This window comes from Arvicanthis niloticus, chromosome 29, assembly GCF_011762505.2.
Source record: "Arvicanthis niloticus isolate mArvNil1 chromosome 29, mArvNil1.pat.X, whole genome shotgun sequence".
In the NCBI taxonomy this organism is placed as follows: Eukaryota; Metazoa; Chordata; class Mammalia; order Rodentia; family Muridae; genus Arvicanthis; species Arvicanthis niloticus.
In genome coordinates, this window is record NC_133437.1 from 15,751,102 (window position 1) to 15,771,609 (window position 20,508).

Genomic DNA, 20,508 nt, shown 5'->3' on the forward strand with positions numbered 1-20,508 from the left:
GTTGAAGAAAAAGCAAAAAAAAAAAAAATAATAACTGGCCTATCATTTGGCTCAAAGCAGTGATTTTTACATCTCTGCCCAACCCCCATAATGGCTGAATCCTTCAGGGAGGTGCCAGCTTCCCACCCCACGTTTCCCGTCTTTCTGGGACTTGAGATCCTTGCTCACCATTTCCTGATTTGTGGGATCAAGCACACACATAACAGATTGTTTTTTAACTTTTCAACTCTAAGATAAATTAGTAAGTGTTCAGGCAGGCCAGTGACAGCTGGTCTCTAGAGAAGCCAGGGCTCTAATAACTGCTGCTTGTCGGTGCTTCCTTGATGAGCTATAAGCATATCACACAGTGAAAATGGACCACAGTAGATTATTTCTTATACCTCCTACCCCCAGGATTGCAGTTCCAGGTGCACATTGCCACACTGAGCTTTTTACATGAATTGTAGGGAGCTATACTCAGCTCACTGCTTGTACAGTAAGCACCTGACTAACCAACCCCCACCCCCAGGCCCCGAATGAGAGTTTAAAAAATTCTTTGACAGTTTCATACATTTATACTTTTCTATCTAAAAATATTTGTTTGTTCGTGTACACACAGGTAATGACACTCATGTGAAAGTCACAAAAGAACTTTGGGGAACTGGTTTTCTCTTTCCACCTTCCCCGTATGTGAGTCCCAGGGGTCAAATTCAGGTCGACAGGCCTGGTGGGAAGTGCCATAAGCAGTTTCATTTACCTTCATTTTCTATTTTAAATGACGTTATATCTTGGTTTCAACCCATGCTTCAAGGCAACCCGTGCCTTTGTAAAATCTAACAAAGCTGCACTGTCTCTAGGCAAATGGACTTGTGTTTTCCTAATCTTCTCTTCATCTCTCACCTCCTGGGAATGGTGACACTGGTCTTTAATCTCAGCAATTTGGAGGCAGAGACAGACTGATCTCTGTGAGTTTAACTCCTGCCTAGTGGACAGAGCCAGTAGATTTGTAAGCATGAATAAAAACTACCAAACTCTACATGAAATAAAACCAGAGGCTGTAGAGACATCAAAGAGGGACATCCTTTTAGAGAATTACACTGAGAATCTGGTAGCTTGAAGAGGTTAGGGCAGTGGCTCTCAGCCTTCCTAATGCTGCAACCCTTTTACACATGTGGTGTGATCCCCCAAACATAAAGTTATTTCATCACTACATAACTATAATTTTTGCTAATGCTATGAATCGTAACGTGAATATCTGATATGCTGTATGTCTGATATGCTACCTGAAAGGAAAGGGTCTTGATCCACAGGTTGAAAACTGCTAGGTTAGGGCCTTCTGTGTCTCTAATGTGAGAGTCATTTATGGGACTGTCAGAAATCATCTTCTGCAGTATCTGTATGGTAGGGGTGTCACTGTGACACAGGCCAGAAAATGATGGCTCAAGCAAAGACAGTCATAGAAAAGAGGGGAAAAACCATTACCATCTCAGTGTTTTGTGGACCACACAGAAGCCAGGGCCTAGTAAGTTAGTTAGGCTGGGATTGTTTAAGACTGAAAGGAAGAGAAGAGATGGACATAATGAGGCGTAAATTTTTCTTTCCTCGGCGGAGGCTAAGGAAAAAATCAGAACAGGCCAACTAGGAAATCTTTCATGTCAGAGATCCTCAATGACGCGCACACACACATGCATGTACTTGAGAGTGTGTGTGTGCGCACGCATGTGCATTCACACACACATACACACACACACAGAAACACACACATACACACACACAAACACACACATATACACACATAGACACAAACACACACACACAAACACATATACACACATATACACAAACACACACACACACACACACACACACACACACGTACACCCCAAGTGCCAAAGGTTGGGCTTTAACTTCAGGATACCTAAGGAATATAAACAGCATAGGGGTGTGCCTGGCAGGTAAGTAAGTGTTGCTGTTGTTGTTGTTGTTGTTGTTATTGTTGTATTCTTATCTCCTCTTCCTCTTCTCCTGGGAGTGATTCCAGCACTTTGAAGCTAGAGGCAGATTATCTGTGAGTTCGAGCCCAGCCTAGCCTACATAGCAGGTTCCAAGCAGCCGAGGCTGCGCGATGAGACCCTGTCACAAAAAATAAAGAAAAAAAATATTAATAAAGAAAGAATAGAAAAAGGAAAAGCTTTTGTCACTGCCACCTGAGATGGCTAGCCCCGATGCCTGGAACTTAAGTGATCTCACCGAATGGGACAGGGATGGTAGATCTGCAAAGATTCTGACAGAATGGATGGTGTTTCAAGCTGGAAACTCAGGCTTGTTGACGGAGTTACACAGTCCAAGTCAGGAGCCTCAGGCTGGAGAAGCCAGTGGCATAACTTTTTGTCTGTGTGAAGCCAGAGGCCCGAGAGCCCTAAGGGAGGTTGCTGGGGCAAGTCCAGGAGTTGAGGCTGAGTGAGCAGAGGCCCTGAGTGGGTAATCTCCAAAGGGAGAAACAACCAGCTTGCTCTGTCTCTACCGGATCCTGCCCAGTCTCTGAGTCAGCTACTCAAGTGGCCCTGGTCCATATTCAGAGTGGATCTTCTACACTTACCCCACTGGCTCGGTCCCAGAAGTAATGCATGAACTAAATATAACAGACTGGCTTCCTGTGGTCTTTTATTCTGTGAGACACTGGCTTCCAACTCCAAATCTGACTGGGTGGTTGATCTATCGCAAGCCATATGCATCCTACATTGTAAGTGAGCGAGTATAGAAAGGCCCATGGCTTCTGGCCTCCACAATGGAGGGAGGCTTAACTGTACAGGAAGAGTCACACGGTGGGAAATTTCCCTCAAACTTGGGAAGAAGGTTTGTCTCAAGGCTGATGTTTACCAGGAGCTCACACAGTTTTATACGGCTCTGCATCCTGCTTTCTCCTTCCTATATTAAAATCATAACTGCCTTCCTAAAATGTGAGCTATGTTTCAGCATTTAAGATTTCAATAACTGTGTCACAGTGGTCTCATTTTAATCAGGAAAAAGCAAATGCCACATTAATTGTTCCCAGTAAGGCTTTAAAAGCGCTGGAGCTAAAGGTGAAAGCTTCCTTGTCTTGCGGAGTATCCAGAGTCTTTAACCAGCTTCAGCTGGCTGTCAGTAGGGAGAAAGCAGCCTCCGGGCTAAGCCTTCATGGGTTTGAGGTACTGCCAGGCATAGCCTGCTGATGCCAGACATAGCCTGCTTAACTGGAATTAGGCAAAATGAGATGGAAAATGGCAGGCACGGAAGCTGCAGGACTGGAAGGGAGTTCTGTTCAAGAGAAAGGAATCCTCAACTGACCTGGCCCCATCTAGTCAGGAGATTTCAACTTCGAGGCATAGTGCTTACGAAAGGTATAGGCTTAGATTTTTTAAAAACATACTTTAATAAGGGTTCTCAAATGCTTCGACCTCCCCACCTCTAGCCCACTGTCCAAAGGTAGAGGAGATAAGATGGTAAATAGGACAAGGGGATGTGGACCTGCTTAGAAGTAGTTCTTTGGGGTGATTCCAATCTCTGTTGTCAGGATACCAGCAGTTCAGTAGTGTCAGGATTCCAAACATGAATCAGCAATGGCATCATGATCCAGCAGAAACTGCCAGGCCTCCGCCAAATTGGCACAAGTCAGCAGGAGCGACCGGGACCAGCTGGAATGCCAGGAGTTCTCTGCCATGCCTCTCTCAACAAAGTGAAGATCAGAGAAGACATGAGACCACTGAAGAACTGGACAGCTAGCAGGGCAAGCACCCCATCACTGTCCACTGAGTCCATTGATACTCTCTGCAAGCATCACCTGTCCTCCCATGGGTCTTGCCTCAGCAAAACATCACATGATTCTACCTCAGTAAAACACCACATGAGTCTGCATCACATGACACAACCAGAAACTTCCACTTCATGAAAGTCCCATGTTCTGCTGACATCCCAGCCCTGAACATCTGTCTGGCCTTTGACCTCAGGTTCAAGGCCAGCTCTGGGTCTGAAAAAGAGTAAGGTAAGCTTCAGTCTCAAAAGAACATATAAGTAATAGGTGAAATACCAACAAGGCCAGAGATAGTGATGCGTGTCTATAATCCCAGCACTGAGAAGGCTGAGGCAAGGAGAGTCATGAGTCTAGCTAGGTCAAGCTAAGAGGAAGACCTGTCAAAAAAAAGAAGAAAGAGCATTGGGAGGTGCCTCAGTGGGTAGTAAACTTGAGCTCAGTCCCCGGAACCCACTTGAGAAAGCCACAGGTGGGGCCATGAGTTTGTAACTCCTGCACCTTAGAGGCAGAGTCAGGAAGATTTCTAGAGTGCTATTGGCCAATCAGTCTAGCCTATGGAGAATCTGTCTCAGAACAAAACAAAATAAAACAAAATGAATAAACAAACAAGATAGAGGTACCTGAGGAACAACTTGAGATTAACCTCTGGCCTCTACATGCATCATCCCGCCCTCTACCCTCCACATGGACTACAGACACCACACACACACACACACACACACACACACACACACACATACATACATGTACACATTCACGAGAAAAGACAAAGGAGGGGAGGAAGATCCAAAAACAGATGAAAAAACAAATAACATTGCTGTTAGTGAGTGCAGTGAAGAGCAGGGCAGGATTTACAGGCCCGGGCATCAAAACTGTCACAGCACTGGCTAGCTGGCCAGCAACATGAGGACAGACTCCAGGCTTCCTTAAGTTGTTCCTCACTCAGGTTAAGCCTGGGGGCTCCTGGGAGCTCAGTTTCAGCACAAGGATGGACAGAATGGCTCGCGATGGAGCCCCCAGTGAGGACCACTTCAGGGTTGGAAGTATGACAAAATATGTCAACTAAGGCTGTGGCTTTTTGTGTCAGGAATCACAAGAAAGGACAGCTTGGCTTCCAGGTATGCTAGCTGTGCAGGAGGCCTTGGGAACTTTCCTTGTGAAGCAGTGGTTTCTCTGCTTCTGCCTGCAATGCCTTGGTCAGGTTAGCTTCCCTTCGGGTTCAGCTTGTACGTGTTCTAATCACCAGGGATTTCCTTCAACATAAGGGAAACTGTGATCCTAGCCACACTTTATAAATAAGTGACTCACTTTTCTCCCTGGAGAATTGTACGTTAGATTCTGCAACTCATTCATTGTTGAAGGATCCAGTGAACCAATGAAGAGCCCAAAATCACAGGAGACAGGAGAGCCCTGCAGCACCAGGCAGGGACCAGCATCCTGCACCATTCTACTGCATGACACTGAGTTTCATGGGATTTTAGAGGCAAGGGCAACATCCACAGGGTATGTCCTTGGCCTGTTTTGTCTTGATTGACTAACCTGAGAGAAAACCGCATTGACCACAGAGGAATCACACTTGTTCTTCCTTCTGCACAAACATGGCCATGTCTGAGCTGCTGAATCTGCAGACGGCTGCTTCCAAAGCCAGCAGAAATGCCTAATGATAAGCTTCATCCCCATCCCTCCAGGGACATGCCACATCTGCCCACAGCCACTGGATAGGCCTGCCTTTTAAAAATAGATACTTTTGCACTCTTGGAACTACCGATTTTCCTACAGTCACAGTCAGTCCGGTTTGAGCTGATGGTAAAAGGAGGTTTCAGAGGTTTTTCCACCACAAGGTTATTTAAAGTTCTCTGAGCCGCCGCCAGACCTTCATTTAGCATTTTAATAAACTTCCTGGGCCAAGGAGTAATTTTCCTGTATCCTCTTTGTCCTCAGCATGAAGTAATAGCACAAGAGGGTCATCATTTTTTAGGCCAGTCATCTGCATCAATTATAAAATTATCCTTATGAATAATCAGATATAAGGCCTGGCATATAAAAAAAGGAAGCATGTTTTTTTTTTCCCCCTTCAGTGATTAACGTTAAGAAGGGAGGTCATAGACACATCAAGGATTTAAGAAACATTTTTTTTTATAAAGATAGTTAGAAAGGACATTTTAAAAACTGCATATACAGTCAAGTTATAGCGATAACTAGAATTGCATGGTGAAACATTGACTTGCTTTGTGGTGTCCTTATCAGGCCCTCTCTAAAGGCAGAAGTACATGGAGCCACATGGTGACATGGAAATTGGTCTCCAAGACAGTCAGTTGTATGGATCCCCAGAGAATTTTTTTAGAAGCTGCATCTCTGGGTGCAGTGTGATGTCACTTCTCAGTGTTTCTAGGCAGTGGGCCAAATTTCAGTTTCAGGAAAATAATTACGAAAATGTTTAAATAATTTGCATGAGGTTTGTGAAAGCAAAAGGCTGCCTGCTCCATCCCCCAAGGAGCTTCAAGACACAATCAATGTTAGGCCGCAAAACACTGTTTAGACAGAATAATTATCAGTCTTTCCCTCCTCTTTCATTATTAAACTGAGGCCTATTCCCTCTGCGGGTTTCACCTGGCATATGGAAAGGCTGTTGTTACTAAGTCTGCTTTATGGATGTTCAAGCAAGCTAAGTAAATTCACAGTTTACTGAATTGGCTCATTCAGGGACATTATTTGACATGAAGTGTCTTCTATGTCATGATTGGCTTTTTTGTTGTTGTTGCTTCTCTTTGTGTTATAACCAAGAAGGGTGGATTATAGAAAATGGCTTAAACGACACGAAGAAGTTTCTGAAAAGCTATTCAAGTGCTGGGTGTCATAAGTTATTGATGCTAACATGGAGCTGAAAGGATTCTAAGTGACAGGGCCGTTAGAAACACACGCAGAAGGATGCACTCACAGGGAGCGAGATTAAGACAAAAAGAGTAAAGCCACTTAAATAATATTAGAGTTTTCAATGCCTGAATCACAGTGCAATTGTCTCTTTAGGGGACTATTCAAAGTATCATTTGAATTGAGCAAATATAATTCTTACAGAGATTCTTGAAATGGCTTTATTTGATTTTAAGTGACATGGCTACGTATCTATCATCTGGTGTTTCATTGATTTTGATAAATCAAGAATAGATACATTGAATAAATGGGCACTGTGAGAATTCAAACAAGTATAACTTCCCTTCTCTCTTACCTCCCATTACCATTTGAGACACACACATGCAACATGTTAGTATTGCGTTTTGGTCCAGGTTATCATGTATTCATAAAGACATCCATGCACCCTCAAATTTGCATATAGGTACATGATACTAGCTAAGAAAATGTCTTTGGTCAATCATGATATGTTTAGATTAGTAAGTAAAATGTCTAGTCTTCACCTTTGCTCTAGTTTGATTTCTCTGTCCTGTGGCCAATATGTGATGTCCTTAGCAACCAGGTCTTATCATTAAGTTCCTGTGAAAACCAAGACAACAGCTTATGTGGTTTGGGGATCTCTCTGGGTGATAGGAAGTTACCCCATACCTGGTACTGGGATTTTCTTTTAATAACCTTGGGTTCTGGGAGAAGGGTTATCTATCCATTGAGGAGAGATACTTTCAATTTTTAAATATATACTATATTTTTAATAAGTTTATAATATAGTAGGTTTCATGTGGCTTTTTCATAATCCTGAGTTTAGTTTACCCTTCCCTCTGTCCCCACCTCTGCTCTATCTTCTTTCCCCTTCTCTATGCTTGGAATCCCCCCCCCCCCCATCCATTTTCAAGTCCAACAGTGTTCTGCTCTATTCGTTCTCTTAAGGACTCTTTCTCTTTTCCCCTTTAATGGCTTATTTTTGGCTTTTACCAACATTCTAAGTTAAACATAACACAGTCCACATTCATATTCAGGATTCTCATAGAAGAGAATACGCAATATTTGTCTCTCTGAGCCAGAGTTAACTTCACTTGTATAATCTTTTCAGATCCATCCATTTTTTTCCTGCAAATTTCATTTTTTCTTTATCACTGAATACAACTTTATTATGTGCATGTACCACATTTTTGTTATCCATTTATCCATTGATGGGTATCTAGCTGATTCAACATCTTGCCTCTTGTGAATAGGGCTGTGATGAACATGGAAATGTAGTAACTCTTTTACCGGGTGCAGAATTCTTTGGATATATGTCCAGGAGTGGTATAGCTGTGCCATATGGCAGTTCTATTTTTGTTTTGAAAGTTTTTGTTTGTTTGTTTGTTCGTTTTTTTGAGGATACTGGGATTTCCATAGTGGCCTCAGTAGTACCAGAAGATGCTATGAAAGCTGCCTGAGAAGAGTCATCCATAGTTTTACCCAACTGTGAATCGTGTGAACTACAATAATGACTTGTCAGACAAGATGTGCCCACTAGTGCAATAATGGCACAAAAGATATGAGGCAGCCAACCACTTTCTGATTGCATTTGAGGCCTGCTGTACTGAAGGAGCTCATGTTTGGTTCTGTCACCCTGGTTAGGAAGCTGTGCCTAAGGAGACCACAGGCCCTAAATGGGAACCTGCTACTATTATTTTGTTGAATGGTCAGATTGTCAAATTGCCATCTAAATATTCATGTTTATACCCAAAGATTAGTGCTGTACCTAATCTTCACTAGAGAAGCTTTTACTGCTGTGGCTGTCCTTTGGTGGAGTGCTTAATCATAAATGGGAGTGCTATATCATTCTAGGACGTAGGCAGTGCCACAGATGAGGGCATGGAAAGAACACAAGGTCAGATTGGGAAAGTGTGCAGCAAGAGTAATGTCTTCCGGGTACAAGAAAGCTGGTGCACTCGTAAACTAACTCACTTCAGCTGTGCTTCTCTGCACAAGACTTAGACCTATCAACATTTCACCATGGATGATGGAGGGACCATGAGGTTTCTCCCATCCTGGAGGGACTGTTGGCAGTTCACGGTTGTTAGGGGGAGAGATGTAATTTTTTTTCAGTGGTGTAGCCTCTGATAGGTTGTGCTTGCCTCAGTAAGTAACCTACCCATGTTCAGTCAAGAAACTCCAATTAAACTCAGTGGGTTGCACATAAAAACAAGGCATCAAAATAAGGGAAGGACTTGTTAGAAGAAGGGGTCCAATGGGAGAAGAGGGAGAGGCAGTAATGGGTGGTTGATGAAATTCAGTATGTAAATGTATGAAACCATCACATAATCTTTACAAATGCCTTGTATCACCTGAGCCCAACCCAGCTACTCAGGAACTGAGTCAGAAGGACTATACATTCTAGGACAGCCTGGAGTACATAGGAAGACTTCATCCCATAAAGATAAAAAAGAGGAAAGGAAGAAAAATGTCTGGTTATGTGCAATGGTTAAAATCTAAAATACTGACTTGAAGTGGGAATGTCTTTTCCTATTTTGGACTTTCCATGGGAAATGATAGGAAGATGAAACAAGATGATTCTTTTTTTTTCTCTGCCTTTCCTGTTACTTTGCCTGTGACATCTGACCTCGTAAGAGTTGGAAGATCAGCATATAAAGTGTGTAAAGGACAGAACAGCCACTTTTACAGTGTTTTGTTTGTTTGCTTAGCAGTTTAAGATTGGTTCATTAGTATAGAATTCAAACTTTTAAAATGTATCTATTCCTTTCATCGACTACATTTGTTCATTGACAGTTTTGTGCAGGCGTAAAATGTTTTTTGTTTACCCTCACACAGACCCATTCTCCCACTACGTCATGGCCCCCAACAAATTCCTTCCCCATCCGCCTCTCTTTTTGTTTTATTGTGTGATCCACAGCTTTTAACCAGAACTGTTTGACCAAGGCTGGAACTGTCTATCAGAGTCTCTGGGTTCAGCCTCAGGTACACGACTGAAGGCAAGGACTGCTCCTCATCCAGAGTCCATCAGTAGCCAATAGTTCAGCAGAGAGAGGCAGAGCCCCAGGAGGATGTCCATGGTCTGCTGCAGCTTGCTAAGTGGAGACTGCACGCCCAGTGCAGGCTGTGTTTGTGATGGCTGTGTCTTATCTTGAATCCATTTCCCAGCAATTTATCTTACTTTTTTTCCATTCCCTCTTTCTTGATGCCTCATAAGTCTTATGCGGTTGGGGGACACAAATGGCCTGCTTACAACTAAACACCCCGCCATCACTTACTCTTGACATCTTGAGTTACTATAAGTCTCTGCATTCAGTGCTGTTCATTGTCTGGGCCAGGTGCTGCTCGGGCCACTTTTAGAGTTCTTTATTGTTTTCCCTTAACTTAGCATCCTCAACACTTTGTAAGCACTAAGAACAATAGTCTTCAGTGCTAGATATTGAACCTATTCATAGTCCATGCAGTTGGCTACACATAATGTTAGACATAATGGAGTATGCAACTTAGAAGCAAATATTCAGTGGGGTTCTTCTTTCTAGCCACAGCCTGCCTGTTACATAAAAGCAAAGCCCATTGCTGGAATGAAGCACTAGACAGTTTTTAATTTATCTATAAAAATGCCCAGAGGTTTGGGGTATCCGCATCCCAAACTATGAAACTGTCTGATCTTTACCAAGAACGAGAGAACCAGTTTCCTCAGGGGATGATAGTCTTCTGATACCCCACCAACACTATGGAGTAAGAAGGCAGGGGTGTCTCTGTGGCTCTGAAGCCATGAGTTCACAGGGCTCTGCAGTCCTCATGGGGCAGAGATGACACTGATCATGCCATAAAATCAACAAGGCTGGTGGAGTGGAAGGAAAATGGAATTTGATGTTAATGCCTAAATGTAGCTAATTGCCTAAGTTACTTGACATCTCTCAGCCCTAGGTCACCACCTAACTGAGGATAAATAACTGAGGGTAAATAAAATGTATGTCTGATAGTATTAAGGGATGCAATATACATTATATATTATAATATCACATGATATTTTTATCATATTATATTTTTATAATATATATTATGATATTATATAACATATATGTGTGTGTATATATATTGTATATGTGTGACTCCTGGTGGGGACCCTAGTTTGTCATGACTATTAAATAAATGGAAACTCTTTCCCATCTATGGCTCTTCCTTGTTTTCCTGGGGAAATCCTCTTTCACAATGCCTGACTTTAGCTACAGTTTTGTAATTTGTATCATATTAAAATCTGTAAAGTCAATAAAATAAAATAAAATCTGTAAAGTCTGGTAAGATAACACTGTCACTACCTATTTCCTGGAATAAGATGCCCCAACCATAAAAATATCACTAAAGGATAGCATTCTCAGTAAACACAAGCAAGTGGTTTACGCCTATATCACTTGACAAATATATCATCATTTAACCTGTGCTAATTACTCTTAAGATCCAGTTCAACGGGTTGAATAGCTAGCTCAACAACAACACAAGATCGACATGTGTCTGGTGAACATGCCAAACTTCAATAGATAGTCAGCACTTTCTTCTATTCAGTGAATAAGAGCACATGGGGTGAAGCCTCCGTAAACTGTTTGAGTGTGTGTGATTAGCATTGGCACTGAGGTATGCCTTCCTTCTCCTTTCAATAGCATCTATTCGCCCACCGATGCAAATGAAACTTGAGTCTCTGAGAAGGTAACACTAAATACAAGTGCAGAAAAGAAGGAAAAATCAAACTGAGAAGAAGCTCTATCAAAAAAAAAAATCAATAATTTTGTTGCTGAGAAATTGCTACCATCCTTATCTAAGACGGAGTGGAAAGGTCAGACCACACTAACTTATGTGATAAATGAGTTTATAAAGTAGCCTGTGTCAGGAGACTAATTTAATTGGCTGTTAAGTGTGATAATGCACCACACTTCCTACATATTTTTTCTTTTATTAAATTCTTAAAATTAAGCTGAGTGTAATGTGCATCATGTCTACCTTAATGATACAAACAGTGCCAATGGCTGCCAGGACGTTCAGGCATTCATTATTATTATTACCAATATCTACCCAAAATATTAAAAACAAAATGAGATATTTTCTCTTCTTGACACTTTGGACCATTTCAAGTCATACAAGGATAAAAAGATGATTTTTTGTTCTACAACCTCCTTCCTGGGATATTTGCACCCTCCTCCACACTACATCCCCCTGCTGCTGATCCCAAATTGCAAGTTGAACAGTCGAGCTGAGGTTGAAAGACTTGATGTTACCCATAGTTTTAATCACCCAGATGTAGTTTAAACTCAGTTTTCCACATCTCTGCCACTTGTATGCTATGAATGTCCCAGGCCCGTTATTTTCATGTTAAAAGAAAGAGATCGTTTTTTAACAAAATTTGTATAAGTACCTGACCTCTCTCATAAAAAAATAATGGGGGAACTGAATAACTCTGGAACACACATTTTAGAATAACAATACAACGACGTAATCCAGATTGGATTGTTTCTAGACTACTAAAGAGGGGACAAAACCCAGTACAAGACTAAATCCTCTCGAGGTAAAGAACAAAGGGTGATGGCACAAAAAGCATGTGACCCCAAGCTTCCTACATGCAGGGTTGGTTTCTGGATGTAAAGGGAATATTGGGAAACATGGGCAAAGTTCATCTCAGTCAACACCACACTTTCTAGTGAAGATCATGACGGATGGCAGCGAAGTTTATACCAAATTATCACCAGATAAAAGTCAGAGACCCGATGTCAATTATGGTTAGGAAACTTCTACAAAGGGGATACATGTTATCCTATGCTATTTTATTTTCTTAACCTTCAACAATCCTCAAAAGCTCTAAGTCAAGGTGCCTAGAAATGCTCACAAGGATAGCAGCAATAGTCATACTCCTTTTGTTCAAGGACAAACTGGACTTTCATATTACCAGGTAGCCTATTTCCCCAGAATTTCATCCGAAAAACAGAAAGCCTTCGTCTTACTCTCATGCTTACATTCAGTCCTATCAGGTGTGTTCAATCTTTTAGCACTAGGATGCCATATTGTCACCGACAAAGTCTATACTCGAAAATCACACAACCAAGTTGAGAGAGAGAGAGAGAGAGAGAGAGAGAGAGAGAGAAGGCTAAAAGTTTTCTCATAATTTTTAAAGTAAGTTTATGATTTAGTGTGCTGGGTCACCATCACTATCTACTGCATTTGACCCGAGGGCCACAGACTGGACACCTACATGTGTTCTGTATGTCCAAAGGACATCTGAATGCAACTCCTTCTTGGTAACTCCCCAAATCACAAGTACCCCTTATCCAGGCACCATCTTGATGCTCCAGGCTGATATCTCACCCTGTAAGAAAGAGGTCACTCAGTCACCATTCTTGCCTCTCTAGGATGTTTGGATTATCCGGAGAGTTGAAGAATCTTGCTTAAGCATAGTCATGTTATAACTTCCTTCTTGAACCCATCCAAGGCCTCTCCTGAGCCAGCCTGTGCCACAGGTCTACCAAAGCATCTATCACCTGTCTTTGTCATCAGGAAGCCCGCCTTTTGCTCGTGATGGCTTCTTGAGAGTCTACTCAAACCAAGACCAGTTCACACTCACGGTCTTCCCTCTCACAATGACTCCAGCTAAGAAGACGCTTGTCTGGAATCCTTACTCAGCCCTCATTTTCATGATGTGGATTTCTGTACCATGTAGTTCCTACTACCCTGCCTTAACTCTCAGCCCTCATATGGCTATGTCTCCCTCTGAAGCATGACTCTTTCTTTATTCCCTTGTGTCTGCTGGTCTGTCTCAGGGAAAACCGGAAGTCCCCCCTATTCTGCCCAGCTCATTGGCCACTTAGCATCTTTATTGATTGAATGAGAACCAATTGGGGAACAGGACCTTCAGGGTTCAGACAGATTCCCGGTCAGAGCATCTGGACCACTCCCTACAGATGTCAACTATAGATAACTTTCCCAGTGAGCTTTTTCTTGAGCAGAAGGACAGCAGCTCCCATCTATTTCATATTCTTTATCAAGGCTTGGTGTAGTTGGGAGTGATCATGGGTGTCTGTCAACATGCTTCTCTGTGGGAACAGGACCAAGGATGGGGGAAGGTGAGAAGGGACAGAGCCATGAATTCAGGAAAATCTGATTCCAGACACCAGCATCAGGGTGAAGTTCTGAGTTTATTTCCCAGCCCATAAACTTATATACAGTGTTTGAGCCAATCCAAGCCCCTAAATCCTTGCCCAATCATATCTCTTGCCTCACCATCACCACGTTCCAATGAAAGTCCTGCCTAATGAAGTATCTCAGAACGAAGGGGGTGGGGAAGAAGAATCATCACCTGTGAGGACTTCCTTGAGGATGGATGGGGAAGGCCTCCACCCTGGCCTTGGTTCCTTTTTGCTATCTCAATGGTGTACTGGGAGCCATCTTATATCTAATGCCGTGTACAGCAGATCAGGACTCTCCAAGGAGCCTGTGATGCCTTTCTCTTCCTCCCACCTTTTCCTTCACAACGTTGACTTTCACATTCCCCACAATCCTCTTCATTGGGAATGTATAATCTTGATGATAAGTACTCTTACTTTGCTCACAACAAAGTATAAAACATCATAGGTCCTTGCTGTAGAAGAACCCAATTAATTCTGCTCAAATCGACCCCTGCATCATATTGAACATCACAAATAGTTCTGAGGTAAACATGAGGATGTAGACATATCTTTGATGAACTAATTTCAACTCTTTTGGTCAAATACCCACAAATAGTAGCATATTTTTAGGTTTTTGGTGATTCTCTACAGTTTTTTTTCTTTAAAAAAAAAACAATGTCTGTATTAATTTATCCCATTAAGAAAGGAATATTTATGAGTACCTCATATGGCATAGGCTGAAAATATGACAATCTTCATAGTCATCTGATATGCATTGGCCGAATTTTACATAAAGGAAAACTAAGACTTACACATGTTGAATAATTTGTCCAATGTCTCCCACCTGGTTGCTTCCTTATATTACAGTAAGGAATTATCTGGAGAGGAATCATCTCTATCAAAAATTTGTATTTGTAAAGTCTTCAAACCTTAGCAACTCCCAAACTCCTAGTAACAACTGCTTTCTCTCGGTTTACAGTTTTTCTCTTTCTTGTTATCCAAAACACATTGACATTTCTTTTATCAGGTACTTGACTGTTCAGAATAAGTGGGTTTTTTCTTTCCCTAGATAACTAAAGCTTACCAGTTAAATGTCAGCTTTTTCGTTTGTTTATATCATGTTTGGTAAGATATTTCTAAAATGTATTCAAATTTCTCAGTTTGCGTCAATGGAGACTACCTAGTATAATTTAATGTTTTTTTGAATAATGTGCTAAGTTTTTAGGAACATCAGTTATTATTCTCAACTAAAAGAATTGTCTGTCTTTCGTAACAGGATGTGTTTTGCCTGAGAGGAATGAAAATGTGGAGTCTCCACTGAGTCACAGGATGATAACGGCAGAACATAGTAACAGCCAGAATTCCATATTATCATCGGACACCATGCCATGCAGCTGACCCACACGGTGTCTTATGCACTGTCTCATAGATAACAGACACCAACACATATTTATTGAATAATGGTTAAAAAACCAACTGAGTGGTATAGAGTTCATTTTTTTAAATTAATTCAAATTAAACAATAGTGGCATTAATTGAGTCGCACATCAAGTCCCACCTGCATCATCTTAACTGATCCTCTGAAAACCCTGTGAGTTTCATTTCATGGCTACGTGTAACAAATGCAACTGCAATGGCTTAACCAAGTGTGGGTTTATTTTCATGTAATTGATAAGAGCCTACTATTTTATATAAACATACAAAGAATGTTTACATCTTGCATGAGCCATGTTTCTCCAGATGTTGTAAAGCTGCTTCCTCTGGATTGGAAGTTTCTGCTTGTATCTCCCGAGGCTCAGACAACTCATAGCACCCATACAGCCCCTCCCGAGACTACATATGTAATAAACACATGTGGGAGAGGAGGAGGCGTGTCAGTGGTATCGCTGCCTGCAAGATGCACAGAGGACTCAGTGATACATATCTCTTGGATTGTCCTTCATACTCTGACAGGCAAATGCTGAGTCAGCTGCTTGAGTCACTTGCACTCCTGCGGATAACCTCAGGAAACTCACTGGGTGGAATCATTTCTCCCTTCTTGGATGAATGGAAATAGATACACCAGGAACAGGGTCGAGAAGGTAGAGAGCGACAACAGAACTCACATAGGGTATGTGGCCACCTCACAGGCAGAAACCCTGGCAGGATATCTAAGTCAGGGCGGGCTCCTTTTCTTTTCAGCCGGTTGTTCTTTTGTCCTTCAGCTGATGGAAATGATCCACAATGCCACACATAGTCTCCTTAACTTAAAGTAAATGCTAAAGACATTTACAAAAACAGTGACAACAACATATAGTTGACCAAAGAGCTGGGGTTCACCAGCTGGCCAAGGTGACCCACAACGTTCACTGTATGAAACTCAGTAATGAAAGGCAAACAAAGCCCATTCATTTCCTGATTCTTTTGTGTCCATCCTCTCCTTTCAGCTTTCGCAACTTCAGACTAGTGTGAGAGACTAGGCCAGCACTCCAGAGCACATGCGTGTGTGTCTGTGTGTGTCTGTGTGTATGTATGTGTGTGTGTGTGTGTGTGTGTGTGTGAATTTACAACAGCCCCCCCCCACCCTTCTCCAACTCTCCCCCGCCTTCCCCCCAAGTTCAAGGCCAGCCTGGTCTACAGATGGAGTCAAGGTAACACAGAGAAACCCTGTCTCAAAAACAACAACAACAACAAAAAAAAAACACAAACGAAAATTAATCAAAACAATTTAAAATAGGCAAAGAATGCAAATAGACTTTTCTCCAATGAAGATATACAAGTAGCCAAGGAGCACACTAAAAATGTTCAACATTGTAATTTATCTGTGAACTACCAAGCAAAATCATGTTAAAGGGGCTAGGGATGTGACTCAGTGTCAGAGTACTTCTTTAGTATGTTCAAGGGGCCTGGTTTTGATGCCCAGAACTACAAAAGAAACGTGTGTGATGGACACACACACACACACACACACACACAAATGGACACCATACATGTACAAAATCACATTCAGTGGAGTTAGACATGTCAGTGATTGTGCTTCCATATGTGTGAATGCGTGTGTGTATGTATGTATGCTTGCATGTGTGTATAAGTGTGTGTCTCTGTGTGTCTGGGTATGTATCTCTCTCTCTCTCTCTCTGTGTGTGTGTGTGTGTGTGTGTGTGTGTGCACGCGCGCGTGCGCATCTGTGTCTCTCTTGGATCTGGAGCTTGCAGATTAAGCCTGCCTGGCTGGCCAGCGAGCCCCAGGGATCCATCAGTCTCTGCCCACCAGGAGTTGGATTTTAAGTATACCCTAGCATGGCTGGCATCCTATGTGGGTCCTGGGAATCAAATTCAGGTCCTCATGCTTGCACAACAAACACTTTACCGAATGAATTAACTTCCCAGTCCCAACATTTTTTTCAACAAGAAAAACAAGTATCAGACAGGATAAGTAGAAATTTGAGGTCCCATTATACAGGCATTCTGGCTGTTATAACTCATTATTATAGACAGAGTGATTTAAAACAACAGAATCTATTCTTGCAGTTCTAATAGCTAGAATTCTGAGATGTAGGGACAGCATGAGAGTCTAGGGCAGCTCTTCCTGGCTTGCAGATGCCCCCGATTCTTACTGTGTTCACATGGCAAAGAGAGGAATTTCTGACATCTTTTATACTTTTTATAAGGGCATTACTCATGCTGTCTCCACCCTCATGACTTCATCTAAATCTAATTACCACCCAAAGGTATCTCTTAATATCATGACAGAAGTTAGACCTTCAACATATGAACATTTAGGGGATAAAGAAATCCAGTCCATAACACTGATGCAGTACTAGGCGGCATGTAAAATGGTCAGTCTCTACAGAGAGCAGTTTGGTAATCTCTCAGTGAGTTATACAAAGAATTGCCGCATGACCAAACAGTTCCATTTCTAGGTTTATACTTAAAGGAATAGAAATCAAGAAAAGTTTAAATATACAAGTGTTCATAGCAGCTCTGTTCACAATAGCTAAAGACTGAAAACAGCCCAAATGTCTATTAACAGATGAATAGCTAAACAAAATGTGATGTATTGATGTAGCACAATATCACGCACACACACAGACAGAAATAAACACACACACACACACACACACACTACAGAACAGGTCAATTTGGAAAGCATACTAAATGAATTATACCAGGTGATAGGGTACACCCTGTGCATTCCTGTTTATGGCAACTGCTTAGAATATACAAAGCAATAAAAACAGAAAGCTTTTTGGTTGCTTAAGACTGAGAGCAGGAGCCGGGCGGTGGTGGCGCACGCCTTTAATCTCAGCACTTGGGAGGCAGAGACAGGCGGATTTCTGAGTTCGAGGCCAGCCTGGTCTACAGAGTGAGTTCCAGGACAGCCAGGACTATACAGAGAAACCCTGTCTCGTAAAAAAAAAAAAAAAAAAAAAAAAACCTGAGAGCAGGGGATTATGGGAGTGGCTGTGAGTGCCTTTGGAGCATCTTTTTAATCTTTTTAGGAGATAAAAATGTTCTGGAATTCCATGGCAGTGATGACAATACAATGTTGCAGGACATTTACTAAAAGATAAATGTTATGCTATGTGAACCATGTTCCAGTTACATTGTCACAAAACAAAACAAAAAAGTCATCCTAAACACCATGCATAACATTTTGATAAGTTCAGGAATTGTAGAAGTCTCTTTTCCCCTCAACTTCTTCATACTACAAAATAGCCAGGTAGATTGTTAAAACTGTGTAAGGGGCCTCCAGATAAACAACTGGTACCTAAGTAAAACTAAAGCATTCAGACATAAGGGACTTGAAGGGAGGAAACAGGCTGTGGCCTGTATGACGTCCTTGGCACTCTCTGTTGACCTGCCTAAGTTCCAAAATTCAACATGAGAAACACTGGCCCAGGACATCTGGTAGAGAGGCATGGTAGTGTATGTCAGAACTTCACACTTGATCTAAGGGGCTACCACATGTCATTTGAGGTATTACAAAGTGTCTAGTGTTTTTGATACTCTTATCACAGACCTAGTGGTGAAGAGAGACACATTGGAAAAAACCTAATTCCCTAGAGATATTAAGCGCTTTTGTGAATAAATGCTTTGATTCTGTTCTCTTTAAAAAAAAAAAAAAAAAAAAAAAAAAACAAAAAAAACCAACAACAACAAAAACCCCACCAGATCTGTAAATGTAGTCACATGACTCACATTGAGGAACTTGGACATGCCAAAGCCCAGAGATGGTGATAGACACGAGTACCATGAAGAAGTAGGGGAGCTCAAAGAATCCCACTGTGTGGAATAAACATAGCTTTGAATAAGATGACACAAGCTGACCAGAGAGGAGAAAGTCATGGTATACAGACCCCTGAGGTTTGCACGTTAAAATGAGAGACTTGAAATGATGTGGAATAGATAACTAATTAGCGGTCATCATGTGCAGAGAGGAAAGCACCAAAACCCTGAGATTGCTTTTCCGTTGTCCTGAAGGACAATTTCAAGCCAGCATGTTAGGCACTTGTGAGCTGGGTTGATGCTTTGGCCGTAAGGATGCCATTTGCGGCTAGGCAGAAAAACCTGTTCTTCTTTTCTTATGGTCATGGAGAGGCTGCAAAGAACTGAGTTTTGGATTTCACAATGTCTTTTGAAGTGTCTCCTTCATGGCATTCCGCTAACCTCCAGGAAGAAACTGAACATGGTAATTTTTAATTCCGTAGGTCTCGACAGAACACTCATGGTGGGTGGGGTTACACAGAGACCTTCTTACTCAATTAAGCAGGTATATGTAGTTATTTGGTTGATAGAAGATATTGGTGAGAGGTGTACACACATAAGCATCACCGCTATGTATGTTAAACTGTTACCTTGAATCAAACGGCTGTTCATTCTGTTGCTAAGCTTTTGATACAAGGCCCAGGCTTATTATTTGAATACTGGTGTAGATGGCGTGCATCTTTCTTGCATCGATCACACACTGTATATAGCCCGTGTGCTTCCCAATTATAATTTATTTGAAGAGCAACAGAAACGTGAGACAAACTGAGCACAGAATCTTTCCAGTTTTGTACAGTTGCCTTTCGATTTTAACCATGGCCCAGGAACTTACATCCACTGGAGCTTTTAAAAGCCAAGCTTTCACAGAGCTGACTTCTGCCTCCTGTGCTTACATTGTGCACATTTATAATGTTTAACCTAGTTGGCTGATAACAGTGACAAGTTTAACAGTCAGGAAACAAGATGGGGAACAGATAGTCCTATCTAGGTAAAATGGGGCTCAAACGTGGGAGGTGGCAGGGCATGGAGGTGCCAGAGAGTGGCCTGCTAATTTTGAGGACTGTCTGTACCATGGGTATGAGTCAGTGCATTTTCCAGAAATGTCAGGAACACCCTTAATGGTGCATCTCGGGCCAACCGTTGCTGCTCACAGTTACTTCCCTTGGGATTCCAGTAAAGAGCTTGGGTGCTTGCTCGTGGAAGCCTGGAAAGTGACATCACCTCATAGATGACACCTTTGTCATTTAAGCTTGATAGGGGAAAGGCAGTCAACATTTCCTGCCAGAGTGTGTGGCTTCAACCGGTCGGTTGAAACTACGCTGTGAGTATCCGGCTCTGAATCCCAGCTGCCTTTTTTTCCTTTTCAAATCATCTTGCCAGTCAGATGCCTGAGGTTTGGAGAGGTGGATGCGGTGAATGTACAGTTTATTAAAGGTTTAATGTGATAGCTCAG